The following is a 14,709-nucleotide window of genomic DNA, read 5'->3' on the forward strand; positions in this document are numbered from 1 at the left end:
CTTAACACATTCTTATTCCAAAACAATCCACATCATACTATTAGTTTATGTGAATATCTTTTGTTAAACCACCAATCAAAACACCATTATTTATCCACATCCATATTTTGACTTTTAAAATACCAAAATAGTCACTACTATTAAAAATAATATTAATACAAATAATAAATAATAATATAATATTTGTCTAATAATAATAATAATAATAATATATAATATCTAGATACCACTATTAGAAATAATATTATTTATAAAATAAAAGAGAATGTTTAAAAGAAAGATTTTGATCTAATTAATTAATTAATTAATTATTTTCAATGTTATTATATTATTTTATTCTTAAAATCTTCAAACAATATTCTTTTTTTTTGGTTACTACCAAAATAGTCACTACTATTAACAATAATATTAATACAAATAATAAATAATTAAATAATATTTGGCTAATACTAATAATAATATAATATAATATCTAGATACCACTATTAGTTACAAGTTTTTATTTATACTCTTTTAATTATTATAAAAATTAATACTTAGAAAATGAAGAGTTTTATGAAACGGTGAATGTGATGAAATTTAAATTTTTTTTTTTTGGTTACTACCAAAATAGTCACTACTATTAACAATAATATTAATATAAATAATAAATAATAATATAATATTTGGCTAATAATAATAATAATATAATATAATATCTAGATACCATTATTAGTTACAAGTTTTTAGTTATACTCTTTTACTTATTATAAAAATTAATGCTTAGAAAATAAAGAGTTTTATGAAATGGTAAATGTAATGAAATTTTAAATTATAAATTCAGTCACATGGATATAAATTAAATTTAACAGATTTTGGTGTAGTTATAAACTCAATCAAGATATATGTGATATTTGATTTTCTCCAATAATATTATTTTATTATTCTTAAATAATCAATTTGTTTCACTTTTTAATTTAAATAGATAAATTTCTCTCACTTTTTTTCTTTAAATAGATAAATTCCTCTAACTGTCTCCCTCACACGTATCTTTTAGAACTTGATGCATAACCAGACAAAAAATGAGATGAATGGGCGAACTATTCAACACGGATTAAAAAAATTTGATTTTTCTGTCTTTATCTAATCCAAAAAATGAGATGAATGGGCGAACTATTATTTTGCAGATTTTGTAATTTGAGTGAGAGTTCAATCGGCTCCAACTCCTACAAACAACAATCTTAGAACGAAAATTGAAATACGCGTCTCTTACAATCATTTGAAGAAACACAATTCTAGAAAATGCAATACATATGCTTTCATTCAGATATTTTTACTTTTTGTATTGATTTTTATTTTATTTTTTTGGTTTAATTTCCTTCCTCTTTCTTCATAATTCTAGAATTGTAATATTTATGTTTTCTTTCGAATATAAATTCTTATTTATATCCTTAGTATAAATTCTAATTATTATCTTAATTATATTTTATACTCATATATATTTTTAGATATGTTGTTTACTGTCTTTGTAACTAGTAAAGGACCCGTGCGTTCGCACGGGTCGCGCAAGTGCAATAATTTATTTTAAAAAAATTAAAATATAATATATTTTTTTGTTTATATATATATATATATATATATATATATATATATATATATATATATATATATATATATATATATATATATATATATGGTTGGATCAACGTACATAAATTTATTGCATAAGAGTTTTTTTTAATGTAATGGATGTTAAATGATCAATAAATGGGTTCAAAAAATTTCCACATATAACTTTTTCCAGTTTGGGACATAATAAAGTAAAACATTATTAATTTATAGTAATATAATTTGCTTAATTTTTTTGTATACTATATTAAGGAAATAATCAAAAAATATAATACAAAAATATTTTTACAATTTATTGGTATATTGATATATAATAAACATTCCATTGTTAATGTTATGAATAAACATTCCATTTATCATTGAGATTTTGGACATAAGAAATAAAAATATATTTATTTAGTAATGGATGAAATTTTCCAATCTGTTACTAATTTGAGGTATAAAAATGCAAATATTAACCTTCATAATAAATGATTATTTAACCAAAATACATAAACCATGTAAAAGAAATACCAGAATCTCATTTGTTTTAAAATATAGTAATGAATACTACCAAATATTGAAATTAATTGCAATTGATACAGTAAGGTTTAATGCAACAAAAGATATTGAAACAAAAGGTTCACAATTTTAGTTAAAATTGTGAGAAATAAGTCCAGCAACAAAAATGATTTAACTTCGTACAATTCTTTGGTTCTTAAAAAACTGGGTTTATACAAAACCTGCCCGCAACCTTTTAGGAAGTGATGATTCATTACCCTGTAAAAAACAATTACATCCATATAAACAAATGTTAAAACATAATGTATATTTTATACAACTCATTCAATAAAATTCTAATAATAAACAACGATATTTCTTGATATAATATAACTAATGAAAAACTTACGTTCTATAAGTTTTCAAAAACTTCTTTGAACACGACGTTTGTTGTAGAATTCAATGGATGGTTATCCTTGTCATGGATTAATATCTTAAGCCCTTTTTTGCTTTTGACCCTTGATATTGCAACATATAGTTGACCATGACTAAATACACTTCTAGGCAAATACAATCCAACATAATCCAATGACTGACCTTGAGATTTGTTAATTGTCATAGCATAACATATGGTTATGGGAAATTGCCTTCTAGTCATTTTAAATGGCCACGGAGATTGTGTTGGAGTCATATCCATTCTTGGAATATAGATAACCCCTCCAATATTCTTTCCAGATATAATCTTTGCCTCGATAACATGGTTTGCCAATCTTGTAACTATAAGCCTTGTTCCATTGCAGAGACCTTCAGGTTGATCAATGTTTCGAAGCAACATAATAGGGGTCCCAATCTTCAATTTAATCTTGTGGTTAGGTAGAGCGGAAGTTGTAAGTGTATTCAAAAATTCCAGGGTCAAAACATCAAAAGCTTCATTTCCTTCACCGTCAAAAGTGTCTACAGAATCTGAACTTAAATATTCCTTTTCTTCACCTTTGGAAATTTTTTGAAATTTTATTATTATAAATCTATGTTAGTACATATAAATATATGAATGTATCTATAAATATGTTTACAATGGATAACGCATACCTGGTATGAATCCTAAAACGTATTGATTTATGATGTCAACTGTTTCAATTGTTCCTGCCAATATAGCTCTTGATTGCAAAAATTCTGGATTCTTGTAATTGTTAAGAAAATTCGGATATGTTTCACTAACAATGGCTTCTAGTGGATCATCATAGTTAGAAATTAAGAAATCATTTGGAATAGGAATATCCGTGTAACCATCGTTAGGTTCTTCCAATTTCCCATTGCCAACTTTTAATATCCAATTAGAAAACAATTCTAATTCAGATGTACTTGAAGTATTGCCGGCTTGTTGGAGTCGCATGTTCTTTGTAAGCTTCAGCACAACACAATGATCCCAGATGTATGATGAATTTATTGTAGAATGTATTATATCTGAACGGCTGCCCCTTGGTACAACTGGTAATATTTGCCGAAAATCTCCACCAAATACAATTACTTTCCCTCCGAATAATTTGTCAGAACAATTGGAACGCCCCATTATGTCTTTAAGGGTTTTATCAAACGCTTCAAAACAAAATCTGTGTGCCATTGGAGCTTCATCCCAAATTATCAACTTTGCCATTTTTAGTAGCTCTGCACGATCACTACCTTTGTCGATATTACATGTAGAAGACTCCATTGTAGGTATTGGAATCTTGAACATTGAATGAGTCGTTCTACCTCCTAGAAGTAGTAGTGAAGTTATGTCCGATGAAGCAACAGTTAAACAAATTTGTTTCTTTGATCTTATGTAGGAAGCTAGAGTTCTCCACGTGTAGGTTTTCCCTGTGCCACCGTATCCATACAAAAAAAATACGCCTCCTTGTTGATTGTTTACTACTTCCATTATTCGCTTGAATACACCTCTTTGCTCATCTAATTTAAAAAAAATACATAGCAAACATGCAGTGAATAAATTAATTATACATTAAAAAAAATTTTAAGATAAAATCATACTTTAAAAGTTAACTTTATAAAATTATGACAAAACTTACAAACATTTAACATATTTACCTGTAAGATTTAAGAACAAATTATTGTATTCTTGCAATTGTTCGGCTGGATTGTAACTCCGCTCTTCGTATATGAGCTTATTTCCCAACTGCTCAACCACATATCCACTTGGATAAGGCATTCCAGCAAATTCCTTTAGACTTTGGCTCTTCCTTTGAAGATTTCGTTCAATGTCAATTAATGTTAAATTCATTATCTCTTCATCCGACAACCTCAAACCTTTATATAATAGTAATTATAAGTGTAAACTATAAAACAAATTTACTTTTAAGAATCAAACAAATAAATATAATAAAAATTCACAATATAGGAAAAATAATACCTCTATTGTTTGCAATTCGCTGTTGAGCATATAGTATTCCATCAGCTAAGAGATGACATGTTTTACTCCATACATGTCTTGGCCTGTTAATGCTGCCTGATAATAACATGTGAACAAATAGTAATCTCAAATATTGACCTGAACCCCAATGATTTGCCTCTTTAATAGCTGCAATGAATTCTCTATCATCGCCGATAAAACCCATAGCAAAACAAGCATCCCGGAAAGTATCATATTTTACGTTATTCACTGTTTTTGTATCATTATAACTGCGGGGGCCTTTGACATGTGTGAGCATCAATCTAAGATAGTACAATTCGCCAGTTGTTGGAGGAACCCATATAAGCCTACCAATTGTGTAACCTTTTTGACGGGGTTTCCATTCTCTTTTTTTCTTAACATAAACAAATTTTGAAACAAATTTGTTGTAAGTTAAATTTTGTGCTTCAGGATACTTGCAATTTGCTTCGAACCATGATGTAAACATCGATTCAGTTACACTTGGTTTTTCCAGAACTGTATTGATACGATCAAAATCAGTGTAATATACCGAATTTTGACCTTCACAATGAAAGTACAGTCTCTCAACAGCTGGTTTTCTACCATGGATTGGAAAGGAGAATATCCTCCAAGATGCTTCACTCGGAGAAACGTACCTACAAATAATATAATGAAAGGCAATGGATTTAAAATTAATAGAATGATTATTGTAGACAGAATATATAAATTTTATTATAACACATATAGTCAAAACAGTGTACATATAAAATTTTCTACACCATGCATGTAAAGAAAAATTGCACATTTTTAGTTGAAATAGATAAATTGCACGACATCATATTTCAAGTGATATATTAGAAACGTACCTACAATCAATATACTGTTTGATCTCATCAATATTCTACGGTTGGTTGGAAGTTCCATCATCATTCGATACAATGGCAGCGGTGATTCTGTCGTAACCTTTGTTGATGTACTTGAATAAGTACTTAATCGATGTACTTTGATTGCACCATTCGATGTTTATGTGAGCTTGGTAGTGTAAGACCCCAATTTTGGCCCTAAGATCCCTCATGGCCCATATCATATCATATCATGGCCTCAAGGATCATTGCATACCCTAGTTGCCCTCCTAGTGGGTGGGATACCTTGTGAGTGTGGTTCTTGATCACCAAGCATGTATTGCATTTGTATATCATTGCTTTTCATATGTTTACTAACCAAAAGTACAAAAAATATTGTCATCTAACCATGTTGCTTGCAGATGAAGCAATCATCAGTCAATCAGCCAAAGGCAAGTCATTGAGCTAGCTGGTGACCATTCTTGAAGAATTTGGATACCATGATCATTCATCAAGAGTTCATATAATTTGTGATATCATTTGGAATCAAGATCTCAATTGAAAGAGGCTTGGGATTCATCAGAACATGGCCCAGTCATTCAAAACCCTAGAAAAGTCAACAAAGGTCAACTGTGGTCAACTGTGCATTTAATCAGGGATTGGAAGGTGTGAGATGGTTAGAAAGACCTCATTCATGTCCATACAAGTCTCATTTGACATTTCAAAGATCAGGGTTGAAGGATTTGAAGTCAGACAGAGAGTTTCCCAAAATGGAAATGACCTGTAATTCTCACCTGCCCAAAATGGAAACTTTTTCTCCTCAAAATTACTTCATCATACAAGCTTCAAATCAAATTTTGTCCAACATGAAAGTTGAAGATCTTGATCTCACCATTCCAAAAAGTCCAAGAACTTGAAATTCCCATGTGTGGTTAGCAAGATATGGTCCAATCATTTTCCAAAAATGCCCAAATTCAAAGTGGCATAACTTGCACATGGAATGTCCAAATTGGATGGTTCTTCTTTGAGAAAATCCCATTTAACATGTACTTTTATAATCCATCATCACATTTTGCCAAAAACCTTCACATAAAAAGGTCATTTTTGAAGTGAACCAATTAAAAGTGCAAGGGCAAAATGGTCCAAAACTCAAAGTACATGGAATTTTGACATGGGACCAATTCCAATAGCTTCCAAATGAGATTTGTGACTTGTTCAAAGTGAAAAACCACTGTTGCTTTGAGCCTAGCCATCCAAGGGCAAAAATGCCAAATTGCATTACAAGTGCATTTTCCATTAATCTCAATTTTGCTTAATCATGATTAAGGAGTGGATTAAGGGCACATATAAAAGACTAATCCTAACTGTTTCTCAAGGATCCTAATCATTTTTTCAGATCAAAGCAAAAACTCTCAAATTCCTTCATTTTTCTCCAACTTCCACAACACACTTTTTTGATCATTTCATCAAGATCTTACCAATCTTTGTGCGATTTCTCTGTTGATCCATAACCTGCAGGTGATATTGAATTTCTGTTGGTGAAGATTGAAGCAAAATCATGGCCAATTCCAGCTGTTGCAAAGTCTTGAACATCAATGGCAGTTGGTGAATCTCGATGATCCGTGCGTCCTTGAGCTGAAAGATCATCACTATACACCTTCCTAACCAACATCCTTGATCTGTTTCATTGGATTGGAGCTAAATACACCAAGATTCCGCACTGTGATCTTCAAGAGGTGAGATTTTGCAATCTTTAATTCAAGCAATTTCCATGTGGATTCCATAGTGCCTGGAACGTAGAGCGTTTTGCCATTTGAATCATGCATTTTCGTGGAGTATTCGTGTAGATATCTTAATTCAAAGTTTATGCATCAAAACTATTCTTGAGTTGGATCTTTATGTACATTAACTTCTGGACAATTTCGTGGCCATATCCATGATGTACGTTGCGTGCTGATTCCAACGGTATAAGGCTTGTTCGATTTGGTTGACGTTTGCTCATAGCCGAATTTGAAGATGATGAACATTGTTGGTGTTCTTCACAAATCTGGAAAATCCCGTGCCATGATCCTTCCGCCTGCGTTTCCATTTTCAAAACCTGTTTCCCGCCGGTTTCCACGAATGAAACGCTGACACGGCATTTAGTTATGCTGTGCGTTTTGGCTTTGGCATAGAGTAATTACAAAATTGCCATCCATTTAATTTAATTCATTAAAAAACCTTAAATAAATATTCAATAAATATTTCAAATCTTCAAAAAATCATAGATTAATCATACTTAGTCCAAATAATTTGGGACTTTTTTTGTTAGATCCCATTTTTTCTCTAGAATTTTTTAGGCATAGTGATGTAAGTTGTGCCTGATATTTTTTTAGATTGGTTTAGGGATCTTCATCATGTGTGCTATTCTTATGTGTTTTACCATTTTAATTATAAAATAGTCATGCTAGCTCCAAATTGGATGAAAATTCACATGATGATTCTTGACCCTTTCCTGGAGATTTTGACATATGATTTGTAATTTTTGGACCTCTGGTTTGTTAGATATGATTTAATTAACTTGAGTGTGACAATATGTGTTACCCTATGCTATGCCATGTTCATGAATTATTTTTCCATGCTTCCATTAGGCCTATGGTTCTGATTTTTTGCATGAGATACCTTTGACATGTTAACTTTCAACATGAATTTTTGTGGATTTAATTGATCCAATTTCTATTTGATTAGGATTTTTGTTTACTGCTTAGCATTTTTAGGGCTTTGCTTGTGTAACATTTTTACATATGTTGCCAAATCCTCATCCCTAACCCTATGAATATGAAATTTGGTGGAATGGTTTCTCACATGTGTAGCTTTCATTTGGATTTGGTCCTACTCATTTCCTATTTAATATCACTGTTTACCATTTGATTGAAGTTAGTGTACATGTTGTGACCTATTTTGGTTGTGTTTTTGCATGTCTTAATATGTTGATTTAATTGACATAGCTCCACTAGTCCAAATTGCATGAAAATTGACATGTAGTCTATTGGATGTCCTCTGTTTAGGATATAAATTTTGTGGGATTTATTGAGCTGTTTTGATATTTTTGTTGATTGAAATCATTCTGGGTGTTTATATGTGATTCAACATTGTTTACTTTGACATAAATTGTGCATAAAATGAAATTAGTGTATAGTTTGGATGTGGGATCAATTGGATATTCTTCTCATTTGAATTATCTTGGTTTTGATCATGTTTTACTTGCTGTTTTACATTTTTTCCCTCCTTTGGACCCTAGGCTTGTCCTAGTGGTCTTGTTACTTATGTTTGAGCTTGACTTTGACTTTTCAGGTTAAAAAGCTAATGGCTTAAGGAGGTTGATGCATATTTGAGTTGAATTCATTTTGACTAATTGTTTGTTTTGTAGGATGATTAGCTCATATGAGCCTTGGGCCTTGTGCCTTGCACATGTTTGATTGTGAATGATTATTGGTTTATTACCTTGTCTGTTTGATTTTGAATGGGATGCTGATTATCTTTGATTGATTTCAGGTACCCTTAGTTACTCAGTTCTCTTAAGAACTTGCTTTGCTTTGCTTAAATAGCAATTTGCATTGAGGTAGACTCTCTTGTCTTCATGTAGTCTGGAAGACCTGGCTTGTTATTTAGCCAGGCAACTGTCTGAAGTCCTCCTTAAGAGGCAATGTTTGTGCTTGTTTATGTTTGTCCCCAAGCAGGTAAAGTCCTCATTTGAGGCAATTGGTGGATATAAGAGATATGTAACCTATCTCCCACTATTCTGTGAGTCTTCTCCTTGCTCCCATTACATGGTTGTAGCATTGAGATCCAAACCTAAGATCTATAGAGTCAATAAAATGTGGAGAGAGTTCCATCTTTCTGAACTCCCACACCTTCTGATATTCAATACTCTCTCTGATCAGAGATAAGAGTGATGAGGCACACCCCTCATATCCTTTCATCTGCTTCACCTTAGCCTCTCAATGGCAAGGTTAAGAGCAACTTTAACCCTATTACAGTTGGCTTTAATGCCTCACCCTTTTTGCTTGAGCCTCATTGAATGGTTATAGTGTGTGCTACTTGAACTTATGTGATTGATTACTTGATTCATTTATACATGATTACTTGATTTGCCATTGTGCATTTACTATCATTGATTGCCATTGTGCATTTATCATCTTTGTTTTCCATTAGTGTATGATCATTCCATCTGTCCTTGTGACATTGATGTTTTCCCATTGAGGACAATTGTAAGTCCATATTGATTGGCTTTTGTTCCTATGACATGGAAGGGATAGAGTGTAAGACCACTTCATTGGTCACTCATATCCTCTTTGCTCTTTGATTGAGCTTGTTGTTGCATGTGAGGATTCATTGTAAGTCCATGTAATTTGGCATTTGTTTTTCCTATGATCATATGTGAAGGTTAACCTAAGTCCAGATAGATTGGCAGTTGACTTTCATGTTTTGTTCTTTGTTTTGCTTTGTGTGAGATTGGAGTAAGACCATTTATTGGCATCCGGTATCATTGTTCCTTTTAGGAGATTGGTGTAAATCCATATATTGGTATCCGGTATCCGCTTTTGTATGAGATTGGAGTAAGACCATTGAGTGGCATCCGGTATCACCTTGTTGTTTAGTTACTAACTTGCCTTGTCTCTTATTCCAAAGGACACACTTGAATCATGTTCCATATGATTTCAAGAGGTGAACCTCTAGGAAGTTTTACACTCCATCATCCATCCATTTTTGTTGTAAATCCTTTTCACACTGTTGACTTTTCATACTTGTATATACATGTTGTGCAAACATTCTCACCCCTTCCAAATTAGAAACTTGGACCTTAAGTCCATGATTTTCCAAACTTCATTTTTGTAAATACTTCATTTTGAATTGACTTTAATCATACTTTGACCTTTTTGTGAATAATCCAAATCAATTAACTCCACCCATTCAAATGATTTTGTGGCTTTGTCCATGTTTTGTTAAGTTTTCATACATTAGCTATAGGTTTGATTTACCCTAGTTGGTTGATATTAATCTCACCTATTTGTCCTTAGTTGATTGAATTGTAAGTCTTCCTTGCTTATTATAGGGTTAACCCCTCTCTAGCAAGTCGAAGCTTTTCTCACATGGTGGACTTGTTGTTTCTTAAGGTTGAGTTTTCTCCCGTGGGTAACGTAAGACCTTAGTGCTTGTGTTTTAAAATTGAATCCACTGACTTTTGGAAGTTTTTAGCCGAACTACGGCATTTTGATCCTTACCTTTGATGGAAGGTACGTAGGCAACGGGTTCATCCGTTCGAACACAAAAATAATTAACATGTACATTCTCTTCTCATCATCCCACTCATGTTTGCACGATATGTCAAAAACAAATAAATATTTTCTTATACAACAATTGTGAAAAAGGTTCCTTAGGAGTACCTAGGACGTGATGGGTGCCTAACACCTTCCCATTGCGTAATTTACCCCTTACCCGATCTCTGATCTTTTCATTGGTTTTCTACGTGTAAAACTTCTTAGGCTTTTGTTCGCTTTTTAGCCAGTCCTTTGGATAAATAAAAGTGCGGTGGCGACTCTATGTTTATTGTATACTTTGCTTATGATTTAATCAATAAATCATATAGCGACGAATACACCGCTACAGGTAGTTTGTCAACAACTTTGCATTGTATGGAACAACATTCCGGTTATCGACTTGAATTCCATTCTTAAGAACTGTATGTCCATTGTCCCTTCTTCTATATACTGGAAACCCATCTTGATCAACAATTGTTTCGGGCTGAAACTGTTTTGAAAAATATTTAGAACATTTTCCATCTTTCATGCACAGTGAAGATCGATTTGCAAATCCACACGGGCCATGAATCATGTGAGTTTTAACCAAATTATACAACTCTTCATTGGTATCTTGGTCAGGTATTTCAGCTAAAATAATGCGATCAATATCACTTGGAGTTGGATATTTGTTAGATGGATGGAGGAAAATTAAGATGTGAGCATGTGGTAATCCTCTCTTTTGAAACTCAATTGTATACATATCTATAAAAATAAATATATAAAATATATACAATAGTCAGCACACGAATGATAAATTTGAAAATAACAATACGATTAATTGAATATGGAATAAGTTACTCACATGCAAGAACTTTCCCCAATAGACTTTTCTTTGTGAGATCAGACAAATGCTCATCAAATTTCATTTTAAAGACTCTTGAAATGATGTCAGGACGATCTGATGCTTTTAGATGAACAGAACCAAGCAAACGCTGAATTTCAGGCCAGTTGGGGTTACATGTGAATGTAATGAAAAGATCTGGAAATCCGACATAGCTGCATATTGCCATTCCGTCAAAGTATAGTTGATCCATATATCTACGACTACCAACGTATGAAGAAGGTAGCACAACCCTCTTACCTGTGTTTGACCCGTGCGTTTCTCCATTTGAATTATATTCATTCAAATTGTGATACTTGCCAACCCTCAGTTTTGACTGATTCTTTCGAAGCCACCTAAGTCTTTCTGATTCCATCATTGTAAAACCGTCTACCAAAAATTGTTGATAAAGTCTCCTTGATCGCAACAATGTTTGTGCATCATTAGGTCTTGATTGAATTCTAAAGGCCAACCACTCTCTTATTGTAAGTCGATTTCGCTTTGTTGCTTCTTCCCAAGGAATATCTTTATTGTTCTGTTCTGACTGTGTTATGTCTGTGAAGTGGCGAATATTTGTCCCTTTATCACGGTGCCTCACATTAGGTCTATATCCATCCTCACCATATGGAAATAATAATGGGTACTAATATCCTAAATAACTGGTATGATACTCATCTAACCTTTGAAGTTCGCCACATTGTTTTTGCACTATAATGTCTCTTTTTTCTGCAGTGTCAACATCTCCAACAATTAAAGCAGCTACTTCGGATACAGTTGGTTGATTATATATCCTTCCATCATTTCTTCGTTCAGATATTAAACGAAGTTTTAAATCAGAAACACCTTCTTCACAAAGTCTGTCCCTTGCCATGCGAAATGATTGTGCATGAACATTATGTTCATATAACATTTCAGATAGTTTTCTCACAATATTAACATCAACTCCACTTTTTGACCTATAATGAAAAGAGTTGAAACAGTTTATTGCAAGTTTCTTAAATAAATAAATTTAAAGTTTGGAAAATAATAGATATCTAACCTGAATCCATGCATTCTGTTTTCAATTTCATTCTCAGTGTCATAAACATATAGTTGTGCAAATCGTGGATTTTGACCTGGCATCGGTAACATGCTTCCTATTCGGTGACATGATTGACCTTGGATACGAAAATTGGAAGGGCATCTACCGTTGTTAAATCGATTGTCCACTTTCGCACCGGGAGATGTAAATACAAACATAACGTTGTACATTCGAATTTGTTGTTGGAAATTTTTTGATTCACATGATTCGTTGTCAAACAACAGATGTTGTAGAACTTTAGGAGCGGGTTTTAACAAAGGTAACTGAACTTTTCCTGATCCACAACACATGGAAAATTTAGGATTGGACGCATGACGACATTTGTTTTTCCTTTCCGAATACCACATATTTGCACCACAATATTGACATTGAATGACAGGATCCCCTATATCATAATACCCTCCTGATCATCAATAGTATTTAATTCATATGTTAAATGAGTTGTATTTCATAATAATAAAATATTATTTATAGTAAATCATTTTAAAATACCTGATGTAATTTCAAAAGTTTCCATAGCATCTGTTCCATTAGACATTTCATCTTCATCAAAACTTGAATTTGTTGCTGAACTGTAACCTTTTGACATAACATTTATTGTGTTAAGAATATTGTAATATTCTATGACATATCATATACAAATTAACTCAAATGAAAAATAATTAAGAATATACCGTCAGATTCATCATTCATATTATCGTCTCCACTATCAGATGCAAAAAGCTCATTGAGTTGCAATTCTAGTATTGGATCTTGGTTTGATGTTGTTGCAGCAAATGTATTGTCAAACCTCTTAGATAAGTTAACTCCTAATTTGGTAATGTTTTTGCTTGATATCCTTTTTGATATGATATTATTATTGGTACTTGGCTTAGTCTTTAAGGACGAATGAAGTTGACGACTTACTTCAACGTTGGCTATACCACGACCGTCATTTAGTATGTTTGGCAAAAGTTCTGATAGTGGTATCCTCAAAGCTGTTGAGTCATTGCCGCGTCTTTTATCAAATGTACCATTTTCTTTTAGAGCAGTTTTCAACCTCTTAGATTTCTTGTCATCAATAACACTCTTTCTATAAATTCTGGCTTTTGCAGCATTCTTCCTCCTCAAAACAGTTTTAAAATGTAATTCTTCATCTACCATTTTGAATATTTTCTATTATAGTACTCACTCAGGCTCTATAATTCAAAATGATCATACTTGATCATACATCTGAAAAAATTACACATATATAACAGATATTATATATCTTCATCATTATAAATAAAACAAAAGATATATAATTTTATAGTGAATAAAAATATCAAATGTTCACCTGATAAAAAACATAACTTACATTGCCATTATATATATATATATATATATATATATATATATATATATATATATATATATATATATATATTTGGTACGAAAATTCGTCCGTTCCCTCCAAAATAATTGGCAATTACGTAACATGTGGATATGTGTAATATAGAGAAATGAAAAGTTTTTCATCAGCCTATGTATTAATGAAGCCGTAAAACCTAAAGGGATTTCATTAGAGCATGTTTATCTATAGTTTTCCCAAGTTCCTACACATTTACCGATGTTGCTGTGTCAGAAGCATTTGGATATTTGAGATTTTCCAACGTTCTCTCATTTGCAATGTCCATAAAGAAACATACGCTCCTACAATTTAAGTGGTTCATATTTATTATTAAAAAAATTCAATTTGTCATTTAAAGAAAATCAAACAACGATAATATTTGGCAAAAAAAATACAATAATAATTAATTTGATTTCATTTAAAGAAAATCAAGCAACGATAATATTTGGCAAAAAAACTACAATAATAATTAATTTGATTTCAGGATATTGATTTCGTTTTGGAATGATAAGATTGCAACAACAATAAAATAACGGTAATATTTTTTAGTAGTATAAATAGGTAAGAAAAAATATTGTCAATGTAAGAAAAAAACAGTATTAAGAAAAAATATTGTCAATGTACCGAATGAATTTATAAAAATTGCAATTACATAATGATTTTTTTTTTTTTAAATATATGAATCCAAACAACATATTATACCTGGAATTAATTTAAAATTGTATTTTAGTAATCTTATAGGGGAATGAAATAAATTTGT

General features: G+C 31.7%; 1 pseudogene; it reads right to left on the minus strand.

Annotated features, from left to right (window-relative positions):
* Window positions 1-2,500: 2,500 nt before the first annotated feature.
* On the minus strand, window positions 2,501-13,723 carry LOC127081554 (uncharacterized; annotated as a pseudogene).
* Window positions 13,724-14,709: the final 986 nt, after the last annotated feature.

The sequence above is a fragment of the Lathyrus oleraceus genome, chromosome 5, assembly GCF_024323335.1.
Source record: "Lathyrus oleraceus cultivar Zhongwan6 chromosome 5, CAAS_Psat_ZW6_1.0, whole genome shotgun sequence".
Taxonomy (NCBI): domain Eukaryota; kingdom Viridiplantae; phylum Streptophyta; class Magnoliopsida; order Fabales; family Fabaceae; genus Lathyrus; species Lathyrus oleraceus.